The sequence below is a fragment of the Pleurodeles waltl genome, chromosome 6 (genome assembly GCF_031143425.1).
Source record: "Pleurodeles waltl isolate 20211129_DDA chromosome 6, aPleWal1.hap1.20221129, whole genome shotgun sequence".
Lineage (NCBI taxonomy): Eukaryota > Metazoa > Chordata > Amphibia > Caudata > Salamandridae > Pleurodeles > Pleurodeles waltl.
Window position 1 is genome coordinate 1,359,333,001 of NC_090445.1, and position 25,553 is coordinate 1,359,358,553.

A 25,553-nucleotide genomic window follows, 5' to 3' on the forward strand; every position below is an offset into this window, starting at 1 on the left:
GTATAATGGCAACAAAACTGTGGTAAGAGGACCCAGTGAAAGGATCAAGGAAAGAACAAGGTCATTGAGAGACTATGGGGGTCATTCCTACATTGGCGGGCGGCGGTCGCCACCCGCCAAGCGGGAACCGCCACTTGGCCGCTCCGCAGTCAAAAGACCGCGGAGGCCATTCTGGCTTTCCCGCTGGGCCGGCGGGCGCCTGCCAAGGGAGCGCCCGCCGGCCCAGCGGGAAAGGCCCTGCAACCCAGAAGCCGGCTCCGAATGGAGCCGGCGGTGTTGCAGGGGTGCGACGGGTGCAGTTGCACCCGTCGCGATTTTCACTGTCTGCTAAGCAGAGAGTGAAAATCATGCTGGGGCCCCCAGGGGCCCCACGACACCCGTTCCCACCATCCTGTTCCTGGCGGTAAAAACCGCCAGGAACAGGATGGCGGGAAGGGGGTCGGAATCTCCCAGCGCCGCCATGGAGATTCAGCCCAGACAGGGGAAATCTGGCGGGAAACCGCCGGATCCCCTTTTCTGACCGCGGCTTTACCGCCGCGGTCAGAATGGGCAGGGAAGCACCGCCAGCCTGTTGGCGGTGCTTCCGTCATTTTAGCCCTGGCGGTCGCGGACCGCCAGGGTTAGAATGACCCCCTATGTATGCTAGTAGACCATCTGTATTAGAAATTTGCATTTAAAAGTTAATTACCATGAATTATATTGTTAGAATTATTTTAGGATATGGGATGTGTTGTATTCTTATATGTTGAGTGTCAATCTACTCTGGAACCCTGCTGTCTCCCAGAAACTAAGCTGCGACCTCTGGAATGCTGTGGATTCCAGAAGGAGGAGGCGAGTGGTTGGTGAGGAGGACAACTGGGCCAGGGGTCCTGACTTATTGTGAATAAAGCCACTAAAAGAACCACGTTTTCTGTCTTAACAGTATCACAAGAATCACCGATATGGACTTAACAATACTAATGCAAAATTTTACACATTATGCTGCATAAATTGCGTTTTCTTCCTGCATAATTTACTCAACCCTGCCACGTAGTGTTACCCTCTTCTGCCACGTAATTCCAGTGGCCCTGCCTATAAACCAGTCCGACCCTGTATCCCGGAAACTAATCACATAGCATCCAAACCTTTGGTAACAATCACTCTATGGGCAAAAGATTTGATGTCTAATTAGGGGCACTAAAAAATCGATCAGAAATTGCGCATCATGCAGTTTAGTACAACATGCAGTTGCCACGTAAAGTTCCTACATTTCAATCCTTGCATCCTTAATTCTTGCAATATTATGATATTTAACGATCTTCATTTTTCTTTAGAGCACTTTTCTGGAAAGCACTGCACAGATAATGTATCAATAATATAATACCAACAGTAAGATACACAAGCTGTAAGGACGAGAGTTCCAACATTGTTTGCATCTGGCATCCTTGACATATTTTCCCTTTCCCCCCAAAGTTCTCCCCCTCCTTTTAGCTTTTTGCTAATACTCGGAAGGCCCCTTAAACCGAAGGACCCCCAAACTGCAGGTTGGGTCTCAGAAGAACTACCCATTGTGATAGCTGTAACTCTCAGCAGGGGGGCTACGTTGGTCTCCCTACCATTATTTCTATGGGACTCTCCCCCATCAGACCCAGCCTATCTGAAGAGAGTTGACTGATATTGCTTTTTGAGTGGCTAGTCGCACCCAGAGGAGTTGCTTACCAGTTTCTCCTTTTAAATGTAAGTCCAGCTTAGCGAGATGAACTGCGGCTCCTTTGTTTTTTTGTTGTTGAAATGAATGTGATGTTAACAGACAATGGGTGCCACTATCAGTACATACCACTTCACAAACATCAATGTGAATAAAGGCTTCATGAACATTCATGGTGCAATGTTATCCTTATTTAATTCAGTATGAATGGAATTGCAGGATGGGGAATGAGTGCTGCCCACAGAGAAAACACCACTCCCCACTTCTTCTCTTCCTGCCTTTCTTTGCTTTGGCCTTTCTGGAGGGAAGAAACATGATTCAGAAGAGATGGCATCCAGTAGGTTCACTTGATATTTGGCACATGCTGGTGCTAACCAAAAATCCTTTCTAATTAAGGAAAACGTGACTAATCCTGATTTTCCCCAACTTTTAAATTATGAAATGCATAAGACTTTGACTGACAGTTTGGCTTTTAGCAAACTGGCCAACTATGAATGAATGATGGGATTTGTTAAGTGTGCAGCTACTCAAAAGAGTGTCCCAGCAATATGTGGAGATTAGGGAGGGAAAGAAAATAGAAAAACAAAAGGGTCTCTCACCTTCAATTTGTTGTGGTTCTGCTGGAAGCTTATTCCAAACCTGTGGTCGGAGGAGAGAAAAGGACCTGCCACCTGATTTTGTTAGTTGAACCCAGAGACGGTTCAAGGCGTGGGCAAAGTAAGCTCTGTGCAAGGGCCCCAGCCTTCTAGGAGGCCCACTGAGAGAGCCAGCTCTGTTCTTGTCCTGATGACCTTGAATAATTCTTAAACAGATTCTTTTAAATACCGTTTTCCTTCAATTTATATTTAATGTAGTTGATGTGGAAGAGTCTATTACAGATATTTTGCAAGAAAAAGTTGTGTTTATGTTTCATGCAACATCCATAAAAAGGTTTTTTTTAAAGATCAAAACAGGACATGATATGTACAAAATGGGAGGATGCTGCAGAGACCATTGGCAGTAATATTAGTGAGTTGCCCCTGTAGTAAATTATTGAAAACACACATCACTATCCCTAAATATTGGATGAAACCATATTTTGAATTTGAATGTGTGTATCTGTGCACTGTCAGTGACTTGACTAAAGAGGGCATGAAAGAGCTGAACTAAATCATAAATTCACAGCTGTTCCAAAAAGCGGCCCCCAGAATAAGTTTGGCTCAGAGTTCCCAAAATTCTTAAAATGTCCCTGGTTGAACCCTAGGAATTATGGCCAAATAACCTCTGGAAACCCAAAGGGTTGTCTTGGGAGAGTAGTGACCTATCCTGGCTGACACGCGGGGCCGGAGTGATTCATTGCTCCATGCATTAGGAGAAGGGCCTTTAAATAAGATACACTTGTTAACGGGGAGGAAATGCAGGTTTTTCCGATGCAGCAAAACATTTGCTTGGTAAGGTAAGTTAAGCACCAGGTCAGCTGTCGTATTTTGAACCGGTTGGAGTTTTCTCAGCAAATAATGTGGGAGTCCTGCATAAAGCACATTAACATAGTCCATCCTGGACAAAATCAGTGCAATTACCACTGATATCCTCACTGGTACAGAAAGTGTATAACTTTTTTACACAACAGACCAAAACATTTACCTATGACTGTGTTAATTTGATTGTGCTTAGACATCTGCTGGTTGAACTTGACTCCAAAGTTTTTTACCAAATCCACTAGCAAGTTGGGCAAGGATGCCCTTCTGACCACTGTGCCTGCAATTTGAAGATGAAATTGTGACCGTATCTAAGAACATCCGTCTTGTTAAGATTTCATTTAAGCTGGTTAGATTCCATCAATGAAAAACAGACGATAGCCAGTGTTTAATGGAATCGGGCGATTATTTCTCCTTTCTTGAAGGAGAAGGTTACCTGGGTGTCCTTTGCATATGATATTATCTTGGCCCCAGAAGATTCGAAAAGTTCTGACAACAGGGTCACATTTGTGTAATAAACCCCAAGTTGCAAAGCAGGTCACAAATTATCTATTGGATTTGGGCTTGTGCAGAACTTTGTGGCTGTGTGGAGCTGCTTTACTGCTCTCTTCTTCCTAGCTACGACTAAGCCTAGAGCTTGGGACTAGGCCAAGAGACTTGCTGAAATTCTGCCTGCCTTTCCTGTTGCTGCTACTGCTGACCTTGAACTTTGAGGAAGCTCCAATCAACTCAAGCAGTCATGATTCACTTTTAAAAGCCGGTACATGCTGTACCCTACACTAAAGGATGGAGATGGCTGATGAAGAATTGACCTCACCAACTGCTGATGTTTCTCACCATTTGTTGAGCCCCTTGTATTCCATAGCAGTTACAGAGACGAGTTTCCAGTGAATTTGACTATTGTAAGCGTGTGTGAGAGTGTGCTAGCTCCCTCTGGCGACTACACTTCTTGTCACACAACTTGTGGTATAATTGATCAATTTCCTATTGATGTCCACACCCCCAAAATAGCATAGTCCCGTTTTACATACAAGTCAATACACGCATACCCTTACTGTAAAGGTGTGCGTGGCACTGTAATTTGTATTTCATTTTGGTTTTCTTTATGAAAATAAAAATGTTTGCAAACCTTTAGCATCATGAACCTTAGTGGATATCAACGATAAAAACTAAACTCTTTTGACAGGAAACATCTGAATCTCCTTTTTATTTGAGTGTCTATTTTAAAAATTTGTGAATAGTGCTGTTTATAAATTTTATTTTTTCCATACCTGTAGTACATTTGCATTGTTGCTTAGTCTTTCCTGCTCCAGGTCGTTCAAGCTTCACTATCATTGATGCTTCATTAGCATGAAATGATCACAAATATCATATAGTATGCTTAGTCCCCAGTTTCATAACTCTATATTGCATTATCAGTTGGTTTAACTGATGCCCAATTCTTTTGTGAGAATATGGTTCTCAATATTAGATTACTAGTTCATTTCTAGATCATTGTCTTTTGTGTAACTTTGGTACTGTTCAGTATTGCGTTATGTGCTTTCTACTTATCGGACATATATTTTACTGTAAATATATTACAGTAAATTTACTGTAAATATATTTTATATTTATATATACATATATTCTATCTGTGTTGTATTGTATATATATATATATATATAAATATATATCTCAACACATTTCTCCCGCATTCAGGAAGAAACACAGCACTCCACGAACACAGTTCATTGATTTAATCATCTACAGGGAAGCGTTTCGGCGTTGCCGCCTTCTTCAACCTGTCAAACGCCATGTTGGCTCGATTTAAATACTCACTTGGTGGTGTTATTAACCAACCAGCAAACATTTCAAATTAAACTCGCTTATTGTCAACATGAAATATACCACTGTTGTGGTCATACAAAATCAAGTAAGACATGATTAATTAATTAACCGATCTTGACAGAGAAAAACTAAATGAATATTAGATAAATAATTGTAAATTCTTTTGGACTACTACATTAATGTGTGTGCCATGCATTTCTGTATTCACAATACATCACCAAAATTCTAAAAAATATTTTTATGTATGTTATTTGATCCATCGAATATAACTGATTAGCTGATTATTTCTTTATCCATATTATGCATTCTTTGTCTAACCATCTTAACTCAATTTCTACCAGTAAATGACACTTCACTTTTATAGCCAAATGGATTATTATAAGTGAATGTGCATCTCTTCGCTACTGTTTAACCCCTTCGGTTCTTTAGCATCGAATGCCAATATGTATTTGGATTCCAATTTTCTCAGCTTTTTTTCTCTGTCTCCTCCTCGTATGTCTTTCTTGATACCATCTATAACACTGTATGTGATATCCTCCATCCTGCCTCCGTGCACTTCATGTATGTGTCTGGCTACTGGGTACGAATCATCTTTGTTTTGTATGGCCCTAAAATGTTGTAAAATTCTTCTATGCACTTGCAATTTCGTACTGCCTACGTACAATTTGGGACAAGTGCATTTTAGGATATAGACTACAAAGTCACTTTTGCAACTGTATCTGCCTTTAATGCGGTGAACAATCTTCTCATCTATTTTAACGTGTTTTAAATTTTCTCCATTCCTACAAGCTTTGCATTTAAAACATTTGTAAAAACCATCTGGTATATGAATCCAATTTTTATTAGCCACTTCCTGTCTTATGTCATTCTTAACCAAAATATTCCTCATTGAGGTTCCTTTCCTATATGTAATAAGAGGTTTACTGGATATTTGCTCGCCTATCAAAGGATCACTTCTTAACATATGCCAGTGTTTCTTTAACAGTTTTCTCACCTACAGATGTGCTCTGTTGTATGTTGTAATAAATCTGGTAATACCTGGAACTTTGCTCCTTTTTATCCTACTTGTATTGTCCTCTCTACTTTGTTTAGAAAATAGAAGTACATCTCTTGTACGTGATTCTACTTTTTTTCTTGCTCTGTCTAATGTGGCCTTTGAATATCCTCTAGATTTTACTCTGTCTATCATTTCATCTTGGACCTTTGCAAAACTTTGTTCTGTACTACAAATTCTCTTGGCCCTTATCAACTCTCCAAACAGAATATTACTGATCAGTGGTTGAGGATGATAGCTCGTGGCATGCAAGATACTATTGCCTGCCGTTGCTTTTCTAAATACAGTAGTCTCTATTTTATTGTTCATGATCATGACTTTGACATCAAGAAATTCAATGTCTTGACAATCAATCTTCCCTGTAAACCTCAGGTTACAATCGTTTACATTCAATCAATCAATCAATCAATAGATGTATAAAGCGCGCTATGTACCCGTCAGGGTTTCGAGGCGCTAGGGGAGGGGGGGGTAGCTGCTATCATTCGAAGAACCATGTCTTGAGGAGTCTCCTGAAGGTGAGGAGGTCCTGGGTCTGGCGTAGCGAGGTCGGGAGTCTTCCTTGATCTCTTCAATAAACTTAGAGGCAGTATCTGAGTCTCCCTTCCAAATTATGAAAATATCATCTATGTATCTCACCCACATGGTTATGTTGTCACTCCATTTATCCAACGGGGGTTCTTTAATACTAGTTCTTCCCACCACCCCATGTACAAGTTAGCGTAACTTGGTGCGAAGCAGGTTCCCATTGCAGTACCACATTGCTGTTCAAAAATCTCCTGATTGAAAAAAAACATATTATGCTCTAAGCACCATTCTATCATTTCAATTAACATTCTGCTGTGTTGGTAAAACCTGATTGGTCTTGCACATAAAAAATGTTCTACAGCCTTTACCCCTAACTTGTGTGGAATACTTGTGTACAAAGACGTGACATCCAACGTCATCAATAAAAAATTACTTTCCCATTTGACATCAAAAATCCTTCTCAAGAAATCTGTACTGTCCTTTAAATAAGATGTTAAGTTCATTACTAAAGGTTGTAGGAAGGAATCAATATATTGTGATACAAACTCAAATAAACTTCCTCTGATTGATACTATTGGCCTGCCAGGTGGTTTGGAGGCGTCCTTATGAATCTTAGGTATCAAATAAAATACCGGAAGTGTTGGAAAATCGACCCTTAAAAATCTGTACTCATGATCATTAATTAATGCTCTCTCTTTCCATTGCTGAAGCTTCTGATCAAATTTGACCTTTACATCCTCCACATATGCCATGTCAATTCTTCTGTAACAAGTTTTGTCATTTAGCTGCTTATAAACTTCTTTCATGTATTCTTCCATGGACCATATTACAATGTTCCCTCCTTTGTCCTAGCCTCTAATTACAATTCGTGAATTGTTTGCTAATTTATTCAAGGTCTCAAAATAACCACTTCTGTTCTTTGAGGTTTGGGTTGTGAATTTGTGTCTCAAAGTTTTCAATCCTTTAATCATTATGTCCGAAAACTGATCAATCAAATCTCCACTAGGGGCTGGAACTGTTCTAGATTTATGTTTAAGACCTGATGCTCCTTCTTCATCCAATCGTATTCCTTCCGCTTCAAGTCTAGCGACTAATTGATCTTCACTCGACAATGCCATTGTTTCTTCTTCCAATGACCATAACTCTCTCATTAAATAAATGTCTTCAATTAATAAATTGTCTTTGATAATGGTCCTTTGATTAATTTGTTCTGTTACCTCACTGGGTTTATTCGCCTTTCTTTTGTTGATTAAATGTATCTTTGACAGTTTTAGTTTACTTATAAACAAAAAAAGATCTATGCGACTTTGCCCATAATTAAATCCACCTGGTTGGCAGAAAGAGAGGCCTAAGGATAAATTCATGATGTCATTATCTTCTAGGGCCACTTCCGATAGATTTATCACTGTTTTATCGTCCATCAATACCGTTTGTTGCTGCGGGTCACTTTCTCGCCCTCTTCTGTGTTTGTTTCTCTTCCCCCCTCGTCTTTTCTGCCTCTGCTTCTTCCTCTTGGTCTGCTTGTTCCCCGCCAAGGTCTGTGATTGGTCCTTCCATCTTTCCTTAAAAAATCAAATTCATCTTGCAAAGAGGTGTGGACTTTGATTTGCGCTGCATCTTCAACATCTGTATCTGAACTCTCACTGATATCTGTAGATTTTTTGCTTTCAACATCAACCATTTTTGTCATTTTATGAACTCCTTTTTGCCTCCTCCAATAGTCAAACTTTTTCGCAAAAGTGTATATCTGCCCAGTTTCATAGTCAATGGTGTCTCTGTTAAATTTGCGTTCTTTTTTTGGGATTATTTCTTCCTCAATTATAGCCAATCTCTCTTCCATTGAGGAGTTCAATGATTCAATTAACTTTTTATCAGTAAAAGCTTCAATTGTTTTAGCTAAATCTTCAATTTTCTCAATTACTTTGTGTTGGACTTTTGGCCATACGCATGGTCATCCCCAGTCTTTTTGCCTCCTTCCTCCTGGTTTTTCTGACCTCTCGCTGTTGGCTCTAGGACTCTGAGTACTTTATCACTGCTGACCAGTGCTAAAGCGCAGGTGCTCTCCCATCTAAAGTTGGTATGATTGGCTTATACCTAATCGGCATATTTAATTTACCTATAAGTCCCTTGTACAGTGGTATCTCTACCCAGGGCCTGTAAATTAAATACTACTAGTGGGCCTGCAGCGCTGCTTGCGCCACCCACTGAAGTAGACTTTCAAACCTGTCTCAGGCCTGCTAGCGCAGGGCCTGTGTGCGCAGTTTTCTGCCACAGGGACCTGGCATCTAAATTTACTTGCCAGGCCCAGAACTCCCCTTTTACTACATGTAAGTCACCCCTAAAGTACGCCCTAGCTAGCCCTATGGGCAGGGTGCCATGTATGTAGAAAGGCGGGACATGTGCCATATTGCATTGCCTGTCCTGGTAGTGACAAACAGCCTAACTTGGTGTCTCACTGCTGTGAGTGCTGCCTTCTCATAGGATTGCATTAGAAATGTCCTGCCTTATGTGTAAGGGGTATTGTCTGATTTATGAGGGGTAGCGTAGGCGTGTTTAGTATGGTTGTGATGGTGATAATAAATACTGCTTACTGGTGTGGGTGTATTTGTTATTACTATCACAGAAATGCCACTTCTAGAAAGTGCGCATTTATCTGTGCTTATGATTCTGGTGTTTTGCAGCTTGACTCCAATCCACGTCTGGGCAGAGTGACAGTTGGGGCTTTGTGCATACTTTTCAGACAGCCTGTACACAGGGAGGGTGGAGGTGTCACAGAGGTGCATCTACCTACTGAATAGTCTTCCTGGGCTGAGAGAAGGGAGAGGCGGGGCACACCTGCATTTGTAAAGACTGTGCCCTGGCCTCACACAATAGGGTCGTTAACCCCCCACTGATGTTTGGAGCCTCTGCTGAAAGGAGAGAGGGGGCACTCCCAGAACCAGTTGTAACTGGCTGGAACCTCCTCTCCCTACCACTGTAAAACACTGTAAGAACTGACTATAAGTACAGGGGAATTTTCCCCACAATTTGGAGACTCTTTGAACTTACCTGGAACTGGACACAGACTGCTGGAAGGACTCCACAGGAACCGCCATGGACTGTTGCTGCTGTGCTGACCTGTGACCTGCCTGGTCACCATAAAGGACTACCATTTGCTGGCATCTTCCTTGCGCTGGCCTGATGTTGGACCCTGTCCCCCTGTGGGCCTTTTCCGTAAGCTCTGCTCCCCAGGGGCAGGGTGCTGTGGCCCCTGACCCCTGCATTCTTACCCTGAAGCACGTGGGGTTCTTTACCTGGCTGGGAAAACTAAGCGCTTTGGAAAGCACTCCTTAGGGGATTTCCATAAGCGCTTGGAAGCGCTTCCCCCTTGCTGGCGCATTGCACTTGAAGGGTTTGATTGTCTTTGTGCCCAAAAGAAATCACCGCCGCAGCCCGGGCTTTAAATTGTGCCCTCGCGCTTCCTGGAGTGCGTCTCTGCTAGAAGGAATCACCGCCGCAGCCCGGCAAGAGCATTCACCCGAGCGCGAGGTTCGCGCTGTCTGTAGTGCCCCCGGGGCACTGCTGGAAACAAAGGAAGGAGCTAGCACGCTCCTATCGTGCTCCCGGGGGATGCGCGTTTTTCAGAGCGCCCCCGGGGCACCAGCAGGCCCCACCTTGGGCCTCGACGTCATCCGGATGTCGAGTGAGAGGAGGACACCTCTCCCTCGCGTGCAGGAGTCCCGGAGGACTCTCCTGCTATTCCGGGCCGGGCGGCAGCCTCGCCGGAGGCTCGCCCTGGCCCCCGGCTCTCTTGTTGGCCCCCTCACGGGCCAGGAGTATCTTATTTAGGGGTCTCCCTTCGAGGAAGGGCCACGGAGGCCAGGGAGACCCCAGAAGTTAGCGGGTCCCCCGGAGGGGCCCGTGTTTCAACAAGGAGGGGGTGCGAGGTGCCCCCCTCCCCCTTTAAAGGTTTCCCGGACCTGAGCCCCCCTCGAGAGGGCCGGTGGAGGCCTAGGGGGGCCCCCAGTGTTCACGGTCCCCGGAGGGGCCCATTTTTGTTACGGAGGAGGTGCGTGCCGCCCTCCCCTAACTCCAGGAGATCAGGGAGGCCCCCGTTTTGCGCAGAGGAGCGCCGGGGGCCCCATTATTCATTTTAGGCACTGGAGGTGCCTCTACCATCTACCAGGTACTTTTAAATGGACCAATAGGATCATAATTGAAGTTCTTGTTACAGACTTTTCTAATTGTGATATATTTCCTACCTTTTCTTTGATGCTTCTACATATGTGTGCACATGTTCCTTTTATGGGCATGACTTGCTAATATGGTTCCCTAACTTGCCATAGGTTTTCTAATGTTCCTACTATGGGCGTTTTATGATATTCTTATGACAAGTGAGCTAATGTGATAACGTGTTTCCTGACTACTGCTTATGTTGCAGAATACTGAGTAACCTGTGTGTTATGTGTGACTACTGCTAGTTTGCAGAGTAACTAATGTGTAACGTTCTGACAACTGCTAAGGTAGCAGGATAGTACTGTTATGTGATGTTGGTCTGATAATTACGTTGTGTACAATACAGTATATTTTCATATAATCTGGTGTTGTGTTTCCTTTGTGGTGGGGATATTGCGTCACATGTGTGTGTGTGTTGTGCAAACGCTTTACACATTGCCTCCGGGTTAAGCCTGACTGCTCGTGCCAAGCTACCAAGGGGGTGAGCAGGGGTTATCTTGGACGTGTAACTCCCTTGCCCTGACTAGAGTGGGTAAGTTCTGCCTGGCTGAGGTGCATACCGTAGCCAACCAGAAACCCCATTTCTAACATTGGAAGTCAGCGGTGAGGATAGGACTTGCGCTTGCACGATACCATTGTGACTCATTATTTCACTACAGGGATTGCGTTTAGACCATCACATGTTTGGCTTCTCTTAACTTTCTCTCTTTGGTCATTTTTCCTGTTTTCAGTTCTCACGCTTGGGTATTGTGGTTGTCACAGTTGAGTTATTTGTACCTTTTCAAGATGGGGCTTACCTTTGATTTAGAGGACCTGCCGTTTTACTCGCAGGGGGAATTAGAGGGGTTCTGTAGAGAGAGAGGGCTGCCTGTAGAAGGGGACCTCAGGAGATCTCTGAATTTCTTTGAAAGGTTTGTGACATTTACCCAGGGAGGGAGTGTGCGTAGGGGGTACCCAGAGGATCCTGAGTGTAGCGAGGGTTCCCAATGGGAGGGCTCCCAGACCTCATCCCTAGAGAGTGGTAGAGAGACTGATCAGGAGGGTGAGAATGACCGGTTGGGGACGCCAGTTGACAGGGAAGGCCCCAGTGATAGGGGGTCCCTTGCTGGGTCCAGTGTAAGAAGCAGGGCTACCTCTCATTCCTTGACGCCTGATGAGCTAAGAGATAGGCGGGAAGAGAGGGACCTGAAGTTGCAGTTAGCGCGCCTAGCTGTTGAGGAGAGAAGGGCTGAGGTAGAGAAGGCCTTAGCACAGGAGAGAATGGCAGAGGCAGAGAGGGCCTTTGCCAGAGAAAGACTCGCTCTAGAGCGCAGTCTGAAGGTTCTGGACTCACCAGCGCTGCAGGTGGAGTCCAGTGGTGGCAGCAATGTACAGTGCTGTAGCAAAAATGTTCCTCACATACCCATAGATCTGGTACCTAGGTTCCAAGAGGGGGGTGACATACGTCAGTGGTTAAAGGAATATGAGAAGGCTCTGGTAGAGCGCAGGATCCCTGAGAAGGATTGGGGAACTGGCCTAGGGAGTTTTATTTTCCTGAGGAGGGGAGGGATGCCCTACTGACTCTAGAAGAGAGTGACAGGGAGGGGTACTCCGCTGTGAAGAACGCACTGATTATGAAGTATGTTTTTTCCCCTGAGGAATACAGAAAAAGGTTTAGGGGTGGTAAGAAACTGTCCCACCAGTCTTGGGAGGAGTTTGTGGAGGATTGCTGCATTGCACTAGATGGATGGGTGAAGGGTAGCACAGTAAACAATTTTGAAGGGCTGTTTAATCTGATTCTCAGAGAGCACCTGTTTCGTTGTTGTTTTTCAGAGTTACGCCAACACTTGTCAGTGTGTGAGCTCTCTGACCCCAGGGAGCTCGCAAAGGAGGCAGACTTCTGGTTGCGTACCAGAGGGTCTGGTGTGGCATTAGGGGGTGTTCCTAATGAGAGTGCTCTAGGTGTTTCCCAACAAGGTGTGGTGGGAAAGGAATGGAGTGTCCCAGGTAGGTCCCAGTGGACTGGGATGGGTGAGGGACCCCATGTCCCGTCTCTGAGGAGAGGGAATGGGGCTGGGCTGAGGCCCAAGGTGCCCAAGATACCGTCCCAGGTCCTGGAAGGTTCCATGGGTGAACGCCAGGAGGTGAGACTAACCTGTGCCGTAGGGCCAGCTGTTCAGAAGGATCCCATTTTGTCTTTAGGACTTAGGCGGGTGGATGGTGATAGCGTTCCGCCGGTCCTGGTGTCTGGTAGTCTCGCTCTACAGCAGAGGAGGCGGAAATCCAGGCATAGGGTTGAGAGGGGGCTGCGGGCCCCAGTGGAGAACCTGGAGGGTCAGGGGTCAGCTCTGAGAGCAGAGCCCCCCAGGAATGACCTTGGTAAGACCATTTCTGGGCTGGGGGGAATCCAGACTCTGTCAGATGGGCAGAGGTCAGGAGACCTGCGCCAGCCAGACTCTTGTGTGGCCCTTGGGGAAAGTGTTTCCCTGGTGGGGGGTAGGTGTGCCCCCCAGGAAGTCCTGGTGCGCCAGGCAAGGATTCAACCGCAGGGTGGTGACTCTGGGTTGGATGATCAGGTTTAGGGGGTAAACTCTGACCTGATGGGGAGTACGTGTGCTCCCAAGGAAGTCCTGGTGCGCCAGGTAGTGGTTCAACCGCAGGGTAGTGACTCTGGGTTGGATTGCCAGATTCAGGGGGTAAGCTCTGATCTGGTAGGGGGTAGGTGTGCTCCCAAGGAAGTCCTGGTTCGCTGGGCAATGGTCCAGTCTAAGGGTGTCGTCCCTGGACTAGATAGACAGGTTCAGGGGGTAAACTCTGATCTGGTTGGGGGGGCAGTTAGTGTGCTCACCCCCCGTGTGAAACTTCTGGTTGCTTCTCCCGAGGTGGGGAGACGAAGGACTCTGGAAGTGGGGTTCAGGGAGGGGGAAGCCCGCCCCGGACCCCGGTGCAACCCAAGGGTGTCTTCCCTAGGTTGGGTGGTCAGTCGCCAGGTAGTGATCCTGGGCTGGTGAGAAAGTTGTGCAGGGCTGCTGTACCCAGCACCCTGGCAAGTGTGGATTCTGGTGATACCCCTCCTAGGAGAGGAGGGCGGGATCCTAGAAGGAGGGGTAGAGGAAGGAGAGCCTCGCCTCTAGCCCCTGTAGAACCTATGGGTGCGGACCCTAGGTTGGTGGATCAGTGGCAGGGTAGAGCCCCTGAACTGATCGGAAATGGAGTGGAGACAGGTTGCTTTGCACCTGGGGCTACCGCCCCCCACTCATTATGGTTTCAGAGACCAGAGGCTCCTAGATGTCCTGGGGCCTGGTTCTGGCCATTGGAAGCTAGAGAATCCCCGTGGGTTGGTCTAGGCTGCCTGGGACGCATTGACAGAGAGATCCCAGTGGAGTCAGGAAGGCGTAGAACTGGAACATGCCCCTGCTGTTGTGGGCCTGGGTCCTTGTTCTATCGCCCCAATCAGGAAAGTACATCAAGGTATTGATTGTTCTCCCCTGGATTTTGGCTGGTAGGGGGTTGTGTTGGACTTTTGGCCATATGCATGGTCATCCCCAGTCTTTTTGCCTCCTTCCTCCTGGTTTTTCTGACCTCTCGCTGTTGGCTCTAGGACTCTGAGCACTTTATCACTGCTGACCAGTGCTAAAGTGCAGGTGCTCTCCCATCTAAAGTTGGTATGATTGGCTTATACCTAATCGGCATATTTAATTTACCTATAAGTCCCTTGTACATTGGTATCTCTACCCAGGGCCTGTAAATTAAATACTACTAGTGGGCCTGCAGCGCTGCTTGCGCCACCCACTGAAGTAGACTTTCAAACCTGTCTCAGGCCTGCTAGCGCAGGGCCTGTGTGCGCAGTTTTCTGCCACAGGGACCTGGCATCTAAATTTACTTGCCAGGCCAAGAACTCCCCTTTTACTACATGTAAGTCACCCCTAAAGTACGCCCTAGCTAGCCCTATGGGCAGGGTGCCATGTATGTAGAAAGGCGGGACATGTGCCATATTGCATGGCCTGTCCTGGTAGTGACAAACAGCCTAACTTGGTGTCTCACTGCTGTGAGTGCTGTCTTCTCATAGGATTGCATTAGAAATGCCCTGCCTTATGTGTAAGGGGTATTGTCTGATTTATGAGGGGTAGCGTAGGCGTGTTTAGTATGGTTGTGATGGTGATAATAAATACTGCTTACTGGTGTGAGTGTATTTTTTATTACTATCACAGAAATGCCACTTCTAGAAAGTGCGCATTTATCTGTGCTTATGATTCTGGTGTTTTGCAGCTTGACTCCAATCCACGTCTGGGCAGAGTGACAGTTGGGGCTTTGTGCATACTTTTCAGACAGCCTGTACACAGGGAGGGTGGAGGTGTCACAGAGGTGCATCTACATACTGAATAGTCTTCCTGGGCTGAGAGAAGGGAGAGGCGGGGCACACCTGCATTTGTAAAGACTGTGCCCTGGCCTCACACAATAGGGTCGTTAACCCCCCACTGATGTTTGGAGCCTCTGCTGAAAGGAGAGAGGGGGCACTCCCAGAACCAGTTGTAACTGGCTAGAACCTCCTCTCCCTACCACTGTAAAACACTGTAAGAACTGACTATAAGTACAGGGGAATTTTCCCCACAATTTGGAGACTCTTTGAACTTACCTGGAACTGGACACAGACTGCTGGAAGGACTCCACAGGAACCGCCATGGACTGTAGCTGCTGTGCTGACCTGTGACCTGCCTGGTCACCATAAAGGACTACCATTTGCTGGCATCTTCCTTGCGCTGGCCTGATGTTGGACCCTGTCCCCCTGTGGGCCTTTTCCGTGAGCTCTGCTCCCCAGGGGCAGGGTGCTGGGCCCCTGACCCCTGCATTCTTACCCTGAAGCACGTGGGGTTCTTTACCTGGCTGGGAAAACTAAGTGCTTTGGAAAGCGCTCCTTAGGGGATTTCCATAAGTGCTTGGAAGCGCTTCCCCCTTGCTGGCGCATTGCACTTGAAGGGTTTGATTGTCTTTGTGCCCAAAAGAAATCACCGACGCAGCCCGGACTTTAAATTGTGCCCTCGCGCTTCCTGGAGCGCGTCTCTGCTAGAAGGAATCACCGCCGCAGCCCGGGAAGAGCATTCACCCGAGCGCGAGGTTCGCGCTGTCTGTAGTGCCCCCGGGGCACTGCTGGAAACAAAGGAAGGAGCTAGCACGCTCCTATCGTGCTCCCGGGGGACGCGCGCTTTTCAGAGCGCCCCCGGGGCACCAGCAGGCCCCACCTTGGGCCGCGACGTCATCCGGATGTCGAGGGAGAGGAGGACGCCTCTCCCTCGCGTGCAGGAGTCCCGGAGGACTCTCCTGCTATTCCGGGCCGGGCGGCAGCCTCGCCGGAGGCTCGCCCTGGCCCCCGGCTCTCTTGTTGGCCCCCTCGCGGGCCAGGAGTATCTTATTTAGGGGTCTCCCTTCGAGGAAGGGCCACGGAGGCCCAGGGAGACCCCAGAAGTTAGCGGGTCCCCCGTAGGGGCCCGTGTTTCAACAAGGAGGGGGTGCGAGGTGCCCCCCTCCCCCTTTAAAGGTTTCCCGGACCTGGGCCCCTCTCGAGAGGGCCGGTGGAGGCCTAGGGGGGCCCCCAGTGTTCACGGTCCCCGGAGGGGCCCATTTTTGTTACGGAGGAGGTGCGTGCCGCCCTCCCCTAACTCCAGGAGATCAGGGAGGCCCCCGTTTTGCGCAGAGGAGCGCCGGGGGCCCCATTATTCGTTTTAGGCACTGGAGGTGCCTCTACCATCTACCAGGTACTTTTAAATGGACCAATAGGATCATAATTGAAGTTCTTGTTACAGACTTTTCTAATTGTGATATATTGCCTACCTGTTCTTTGATGCTTCTACATATGTGTGCACATGTTCCTTTTATGGGCATGACTTGCTAATATGGTTCCCTAACTTGCCATAGGTTTTCTAATGTTCCTACTATGGGCGTTTTATGATATTCTTATGACAAGTGAGCTAATGTGATAACGTGTTTCCTGACTACTGCTTATGTTGCAGAATACTGAGTAACCTGTGTGTTATGTGTGACTACTGCTAGTTTGCAGAGTAACTAATGTGTAACGTTCTGACAACTGCTAAGGTAGCAGGATAGTACTGTTATGTGATGTTGGTCTGATAATTACGTTGTGTACAATACAGTATATTTTCATATAATCTGGTGTTGTGTTTCCTTTGTGGTGGGGATATTGCGTCACATGTGTGTGTGTGTTGTGCAAACGCTTTACACATTGCCTCCGGGTTAAGCCTGACTGCTCGTGCCAAGCTACCAAGGGGGTGAGCAGGGGTTATCTTGGACGTGTAACTCCCTTGCCCTGACTAGAGTGGGTAAGTTCTGCCTGGCTGAGGTGCATACTCTAGCGAACCAGAAACCCCATTTCTAACACTTTGTCTCTCTCGAGTTGGGCATATTTAATTAGTATTTTCATCATGCCTGCAGAACTCGCTGCGTTATGCGCTGCCCATTCTTTTAATAAATCTGGATGAGGGTCATCATATGCCGGCATAATAAAAATACGCAATCCTCTTGGAATTATCTCAGCTTCCAAATATCTATTCAATGATTCGCACTCCCACCATTTGTTTATCTCTCTTTTTTTGTGTCGTTCTAGTTCTTTAAAAACTCCATAAATATCTGATTTCCCATTCGCTTTCTCACCACTTGGTCGCATTCTTTCACCAGTGTTAAGTTTGGAAAACACTAATTCCGCTCTAATTTTTCTCTTTTCTTGAGTGTCTTGAATTATATGAGCCATTTTGTTCAAATATGGCGTTTTAGTCATGCAGAAATGTAGACTAAAAAGTTTAACTTGCTGTGTTCATGCGTCGATATGAATACTCGGGAAATACGCTCATCAACGTTTGACTCCGCTGAATTCTCTCACATTCCCCAGGCGTGCTATCAGTGCTTACCGGTTCGAGGATCCCGTCAGCTCCAGCGTCCTCCGACCCCTTTGCAGCCCAAGTCCTCTCCCCTGCACGGCCTGCCCGTTACTGTTACTCTTTTCAGCGGGGGCGTAAGGTAAATAAATAAACACTTAGGATCGGCGTTTCCTTATCTGCACCAAACCATCAAAGGTGCTTGTCTCGATACGTGCGCCATCGCGTATTATGTCAACACATTTCTCCCGCATTCAGGAAGAAAGACAGCACTCCACGAACACAGTTCATTGAATTAATCGTCTACAGGGACGCGTTTCGGCATTGCCGCCTTCTTCAACCTGTCAAACGCCATGTTGGCTCGATTTAAATACTCACTTGGTGGTGCTATTAACCAACCAGCAAACATTTCAAATTAAACTTGCTTATTGTCAACATGAAATATACCACTGTTGTGGTCATACAAAATCAAGTAAGGCATGATTAATTAATTAACCGATGTTGGAAAATGGGTTATTGGTAGGGCAGGTAGGTACCTACACCTAGCAACAAGCCACTAACCTCCACATAGGTACAGTTAGGTCTCAGTAAATTAATCCCAGCTCTACCCTTGGTAGCTTGGCATCGAGCGTCAAGACTTAACTTAGGAGACAAAGTGTAAAGCATTCAAATATCACAAAACAGTAATTAAATAAAACCCAGGAAACAGTTTAAAAATCCAAAACCAATTTATAAAAATAGCTTATATTTTTATCTTTAAAATGACACAAAAACGATTAAAATCGGTTCAGGGGAACCGGAGATATGAATTTTTAAAGTATTATTATTTTCTAGCGCTTAGAAACAAAAAGCCCCAATCGGGTCATCTGGTTGCACCAGGACCGGTGCAAAGTCAAACTTTCAGGCCGACCGCAATGGAGCCCTGCTCGGCTACAAGTCGCGGGAGGCCTCGGTTAAAAAGTTACCTTCTGACTTAGTCTCTTTTTTGATGTTTTTCTTCCCCGGGACGAACCTGCCAGTTGAATCCGACCTCCTGGAGCCCTTGTCCGGATACGCGAAGTCGGTTTCCTCGGTGGTGATTTTTACCTTCGGACTTAGTCGTTTTTTCGAGATGAAAATCCTTCGACCGGGGTAAACCTGGATCTTGATCCGACGTCCATGGAGCCCTTCTCGGATACGATGGCTGGGAGGTCCCGGTCAACTTTTTACGTTCGGACTTAGTCTCTTTTTTGGATGTTTTTCTTTACCGGGACGAACCACGAAGTCAGGCCGGGTCGCGGTTGAGGCAAGCCGGCTAGAATTTCCGCGTCGGGTCGGTCACTTTATGGAGCTTTTTTTCAAAAATTCTCCAATCTTTTCCAAACTTCTGGGGCTTCACCCAGATGTTCTTTTAAGGTTCTTTTGGGGTCCACAGCTCACCCCAAGGGTCCAGAAGTTCTGTGATGGTCCTTGGGGGTGCGGACTTCAACTCCCAGAATGCACCTGGCGCAAACTCCTTTTTGGCCACTGGACAGTGGTCAGCTGGTCGCTTTCTTCAGGAGTTGGTGCAGGGGACTCTGGTTAGCAATTTTTCACCTGTAGCAAACAGGGAGTCCCTCCTTGAACCAGTTCAAGCCAGGCAAAGTCCTTCTTGTGGTGAAGCCCAAGTGTGCAGCTGGTGCAGTCCTTCTGAGTGCAGGGTCCAGGTGCAGGCCAGGGGTCCAGCAGGGCAGTCCTTCTTCTTCTTTAGTTCCTTTCTTGTTGAATTCTGGAGGGGATCTGAGGCGTGGGTGCAGGTCTGCCAGTTTTATCCTTGCTCCTGGGTGAAAAGCAGGGGGGCCCTGGTTCTCCAATCAGGGACAGGGTCGTCCCCCTGTGATGACCACTTCCTGGGAAGTGTGGCAAAAATCCATCCCAGAAGGCAACAGTCTCTAAAAATCCAACATGGATGAATCTGATTTTTGGAGGTTACATCTGGCTGAGCCCACCCACTGGTGTGGCTAAAAATCATAAACACACCCCTCTCCTGCCCTCTCCTAATCTAATCAAGGGGGCACCTAATTGTCTGGGGTTGCAGGATGTGGGGGTGTTGCTGGGTGCTGCAAATGTCCTTCTCTGCCTTTGAAGACCAGTTTGGCAGCCCTCCCCCTTCCTGCCTCACCATCTGCTGAGGGGAGATTCTCTCCCCCAAGCACATTCCTTTGTGTGAAGTCAGGCCACTTCACACCTCATCAAGGTAGCCTGGCAGAAGCTGCTGCAGGCTGGCCAATCAGAGCACAGCAGCAAAAACAATGCAGAGCTGAAATTGGCAACTTTTTAGGTAAAGTCTAAACTTTTTACCTGGACAAGTTATATTAAATCCAACAACTGGAAGTTGTGGGATTTATTACAACAATCAATTTGATACCAAATTCTTGGTATGTAACATTTAAGGAGACTTTAAAATTTAAAATAAAGTCTGCCCATTCTAGCCTATGAAGGCCATTTACTTCAATGAGGGAAAAACGAATTTGGCTGTTTTTACCTCACCAGGGCTTATAAATCTATTTTTATAAAGTCCCTGCTTATAGTTACATGGCACCCAGCCCTAGGGGCACATAGGGCACACCTTAGGGGTGACTTATATGTAAAAATAAGGTAGTTTAAGACTTTGGAAGTACCTTTAATTCCAAAGTCGAATTTGCATATAACTTTAATTTAAAAGCAGCCAGCAAGGCAGGCTTGCTTTTAAAATGACACTGGGCACCTCAGCAATGCACCTAGGTGTGCACCACCTATGCTGTGGTCCCTAAACCTACATGCCCTACCATATACTAGGGACTTATAGGTAGGTTAACTTAGCCAATTATAATTAGCCTAATTTGCATATCCATTTTACACAGAGCACAGGCCCTGGGACTGGTTAGCAGTACCCAGGGCACCATCAGAGTCAGGAAAACACCAGCATAAATTGGAAAATGGGGGCAAAAAGTTATGGGGCCTCTGCAATCAGCCCTAGTTTCTCACAACCGATCTTGACAGAGAAAAACTAAATGAATATTAGATAAATAATTGTAAATTCTTTTGGACTACTACATTAATGTGTGTGCCATACATTTCTGTATTCACAATACATCACCAAAATTCTAAAAAATATTTTTATGTATGTTATTTGATCCATCGAATATAACTGATTAGCTGATTATTTCTTTATCCATATTATGCATTCTTTGTCTAACCATCTTAACTCAATTTCTACCAGTAAATGACACTTCACTTTTATAGCCAAATGGATTAATATAAGTGAATGTGCATCTCTTCGCTACTGTTTAACCCCTTCGGTTCTTTAGTATCGAATGCCAATATGTATTTGGATTCCAATTTTCTCAGCTTTCTTTCTCTGTCTCCTCCTAGTATGTCTTTCTTGATACCATCTATAACACTGTATGTGATATCCTCCATCCTGCCTCCGTGCACTTCATGTATGTGTCTGGCTACTGGGTACGAATCAACTTTGTTTTGTATGGCCCTAAAATGTTGTAAAATTCTTCTATGCACTTGCAATTTCGTACTGCCTACGTACAATTTGGGACAAGTGCATTTTAGGATATAGACTACAAAGTCACTTTTGCAACTGTATCTGCCTTTAATGCGGTGATCAATCTTCTCATCTATTTTAACGTGTTTTAAATTTTCTCCATTCCTACAAGCTTTGCAATTTAAAACATTTTTAAAAACCATCTGGTATATGAATCCAATTTTTATTAGCCACTTCCTGTCTTATGTCATTTTTAACCAAAATATTCCTCATTGAGGTTCCTTTCCTATATGTAATAAGAGGTTTACTGGATATTTGCTTGCCTATCAAAGGATCACTTCTTAACATATGCCAGTGTTTCTTTAACAGTTTTCTCACCTCCAGATGTGCTCTGTTGTATGTTGTAATAAATCTGGTAATACCTGGAACTTTGCTCCTTTTTAACCTACTTGTATTGTCCTCTCTACTTTGTTTAGAAAATAGAAGTGCATCTCTTGTACGTGTTTCTACTTTTTTTCTTGCTCTGTCTAATGTGTCCTTTGAATATCCTCTAGATTTTAATCTGTCTATCATTTCTTCTTGGACCTTTGCAAAACTTTGTTCTGTACTACAAATTCTACGCTAACTTGTACATGGGGTGGTGGGAAGAACTAGTATTAAACAACCCCCCGTTGGATAAATGGAGTGACAACATAACCATGTGGGTGAGATACATAGATGATATTTTCATACTTTGGAAGGGAGACTCAGATACTGCCTCTAAGTTTATTGAAGAGATCAATGTAAACGATTGTAACCTGAGATTTACAGGGAAGATTGATTGTCAAGACATTGAATTTCTTGATGTCAAAGTCATGATCATGAACAATAAAATAGAGACTACTGTATTTAAAAAAGCAACGGCAGGCAATAGTATCTTGCATGCCACGAGCTATCATCCTCAACCACTGATCAGTAATATTCCGTTTGGAGAGTTGATAAGGGCCAAGAGAATTTGTAGTACAGAACAAAGTTTTGCAAAGGTCCAAGATGAAATGATAGATTAAAATCTAGAGGATATTCAAAGGCCACATTAGACAGAGCAAGAAAAAAAGTAGAATCACGTACAAGAGATGCACTTCTATTTTCTAAACAAAGTAGAGAGGACAATACAAGTAGGTTAAAAAGGAGCAAAGTTCCAGGTATTACCAGATTTATTACAACATACAACAGAGCACATCTCGGGGTGACAAAACTGTTAAAGAAACACTGGCATATGTTAAGAAGTGATCCTTTGATAGGCGAGCAAATATCCAGTAAACCTCTTATTACATATAGGAAAGAAACCTCAATGAGGAATATTTTGGTTAAGAATGACATAAGACAGGAAGTGGCTAATAAAAATTGGATTCATATACCAGATGGTTTTTACAAATATTTTAAATGCAAAGCTTGAAGGAATGGAGAACATTTAAAACACGTTAAAATAGATGAGAAGATTGTTCACCGCATTAAAGGCAGATACAGTTGCAAAAGTGACTTTGTAGTCTATATCCTAAAATGCACTTGTCCCAAATTGTACGTAGGCAGTACGAAATTGCAAGTGCATAGAAGAATTTTACAACATTTTAGGGCCATACAAAACAAAGATGATTCGTACCCAGTAGCCAGAGACATACATGAAGTGCACGGAGGCAGGATGGAGGATATCACATACAGTGTTATAGATGGTATCAAGAAAGACATACGAGGAGGGGACAGAGAAAAAAAGCTGAGAAAATTGGAATCCAAATACATATTGGCATTCGATACTAAAGAACCGAAGGGGTTAAACAGTAGCGAAGAGATGCACATTCACTTATATTAATCCATTTGGCTATAAAAGTAAAGTGTCATTTACTGGTAGAAATTGAGTTAAGATGGTTAGACAAAGAATGCATAATATGGATAAAGAAATAATCAGCTAATCAGTTATATTCGATGGATCAAATAACATACATAAAAATATTTTTTAGAATTTTGGTGATGTATTGTGAATACAGAAATGCATGGCACACACATTAATGTAGTAGTCCAAAAGAATTTACAATTATTTATCCAATATTCATTTAGTTTTTCTCTGTCAAGATCGGTTAATTAATTAATCATGTCTTACTTGATTTTGTATGACCACAACAGTGGTATATTTCATGTTGACAATAAGCGAGTTTAATTTGAAATGTTTGCTGGTTGGTTAATAACACCACCAAGTGAGTAGTTAAATGGAGCCAACATGGCGTTTGACAGGTTGAAGAAGGCGGCAACGCCGAAATGCGTCCCTGTAGACAAATAAATCAATAAACTGTGTTCGTGGAGTGCTGTCTTTCTTCCTGAATGCGGGAGAAATGTGTTGACATAATACGCGATGGCACGCGTATCGAGACAAGCACCTTTGATGGTTTGGTGCAGATAAGGAAACGCCGATCCTAAGTGTTTATATATATATATATATATATATATATATATATAATACAGACATACAAGTGGGGAGGGCAATGGGGGTGGGTTTCAGAACACCCAGTGTTGTTATTATGTTTATGAGAACGAAGGCTAATGCAGAGGAGTGTGGGGTGGTTGACAAGATATCTGGCTATTCATGACTCGCAGGTGATGACTGCTCATCCGAGCAGGGAAAGAGGGCATGGAGGCTACACATAAAAACATATTGCACATGAGTGGTTGTAAATAAAGATATTTGTTCACCTCAGGGTTCTGAGTGACATCATAGACAAGTGAAGCTTAACTCTTGTTCTCTATTTGATGTCACTCAGAACAATAAGGTGCAAAATATGCATACTATAGGTCGCTCATCTATACTTCTATGCATTTTCCCTTGACAAAGTCATGCTGATAACATTTTCTAGGGCATTTCTACCATTATACAATATTATTTGTACACATCTGTCAGATCTCATTTTTCCACAGACATATACATTGTGGTTTTAAATTGCAGTGGAATTTATTTGTCTTTAGACAATGTTCTAATGGCTACTTCAGCTGACACAGCACTATTATGAAATATTCATACGTTTAGTGTTCTGTGACATATTTACCTTATGACTATTGCAAGGGAAGGGGTATCTTGGTTAAGTAGTCAGAGACATATTTATACTTCCGTTACATCGGACCACAGGCAAATTACTTAGGGAACTCGTTAAGGCCCTGTGAGGAAACAGAGAAGATGCCCTCATGACCTATTCAATGGTAATGCTATTTTTACACTACAGCATACCTATTGTAATTCTAGCTAGACACTTGTGTAGCATTTCTAAAACACTAATGCCACCATATATGTTCAGTATAGAAAATTATGAGGAATTTACTGTACTTAATATATTTGGACACCTCTGGAATGGGAATATATGTCGCATCGAACTATGATTATTGTGGCATACGTGCAGACTTTGGTGCTTACCACACCAAAATCCGCATGTGCTGTTTTTTATCTGACATTTTTGCTCTGGTAAATGTATGTGGGGCATGCAAGCCCTATCGCGCAGCTTTAAATGTGTGGTAACAAGGGTGCAGCTCATGTCCTAATTAATTGAGTCAACAGTAATTGGGGCCTAAATGTTACAGCTTAGCAATGACTTCTCCTCCGCAATGGGGGAGGCGCGTTGCCCTCCCACCAGCACACTAGCAACAAAACTTGAAAAATGAAACAATAATAAGCCATGTTTATCATAATTTTATTTTTCAAGGGGGGCATGGGAGATGACAAGCAGGGCGGGGGAATGGTGTGCACACCTATCAGTGCACATGTGTGACTGGTCAGCCATCGCAGGACGGCAGAACTCACATGCGCTCTGAGCTCTCTCCAGCCCGAGCTGTGTTGCCAGGTTGGAGTCTGCAGGAACAGGCTCACAGCCTGCCTGGGAGTGCAAAGCCAGGGCGCTCAGGTCAATCCAGAGAGCAGCGTTAAGATTGGCTGCAGAGCAGACTGGGTGCCTGTGCCTTTAGTGAGTGGAGCCCACCCAGCCACCTTGCCCTGACAGCAGCAGCCCCTGCAGTTTATGAAGAATTTCAAGAATAATATGGCACCTCAGCTGCTACTAAGCTTCAAACTAATCTTGAGAAAACCTCATTGATTAAGAAACTCTTTATTCACTTGTTAACATAAGAATGTGAGAAGACCTTGTTTGGTTAATTTCATTCATTAGCAGACTGTAATGATTGTTTATCTAAAACAAAAATTGACTAGAAAACACCTGTCCTTTCTTTTGTTTTCTTCCATTGTGCTTTCTTGGTGTTTATTCAGTGTATTATGGCACCCACCATCAGAAGAGATCAAGCTAGAAATAAAAAAATATTTATATTTTATTAGTGATTGAAAGCAAATTAGGGTACGCATTTTAACTTCTTTTTTTTGTAACTGATGTAGATTTTTCTAATATACATTAAATTGATT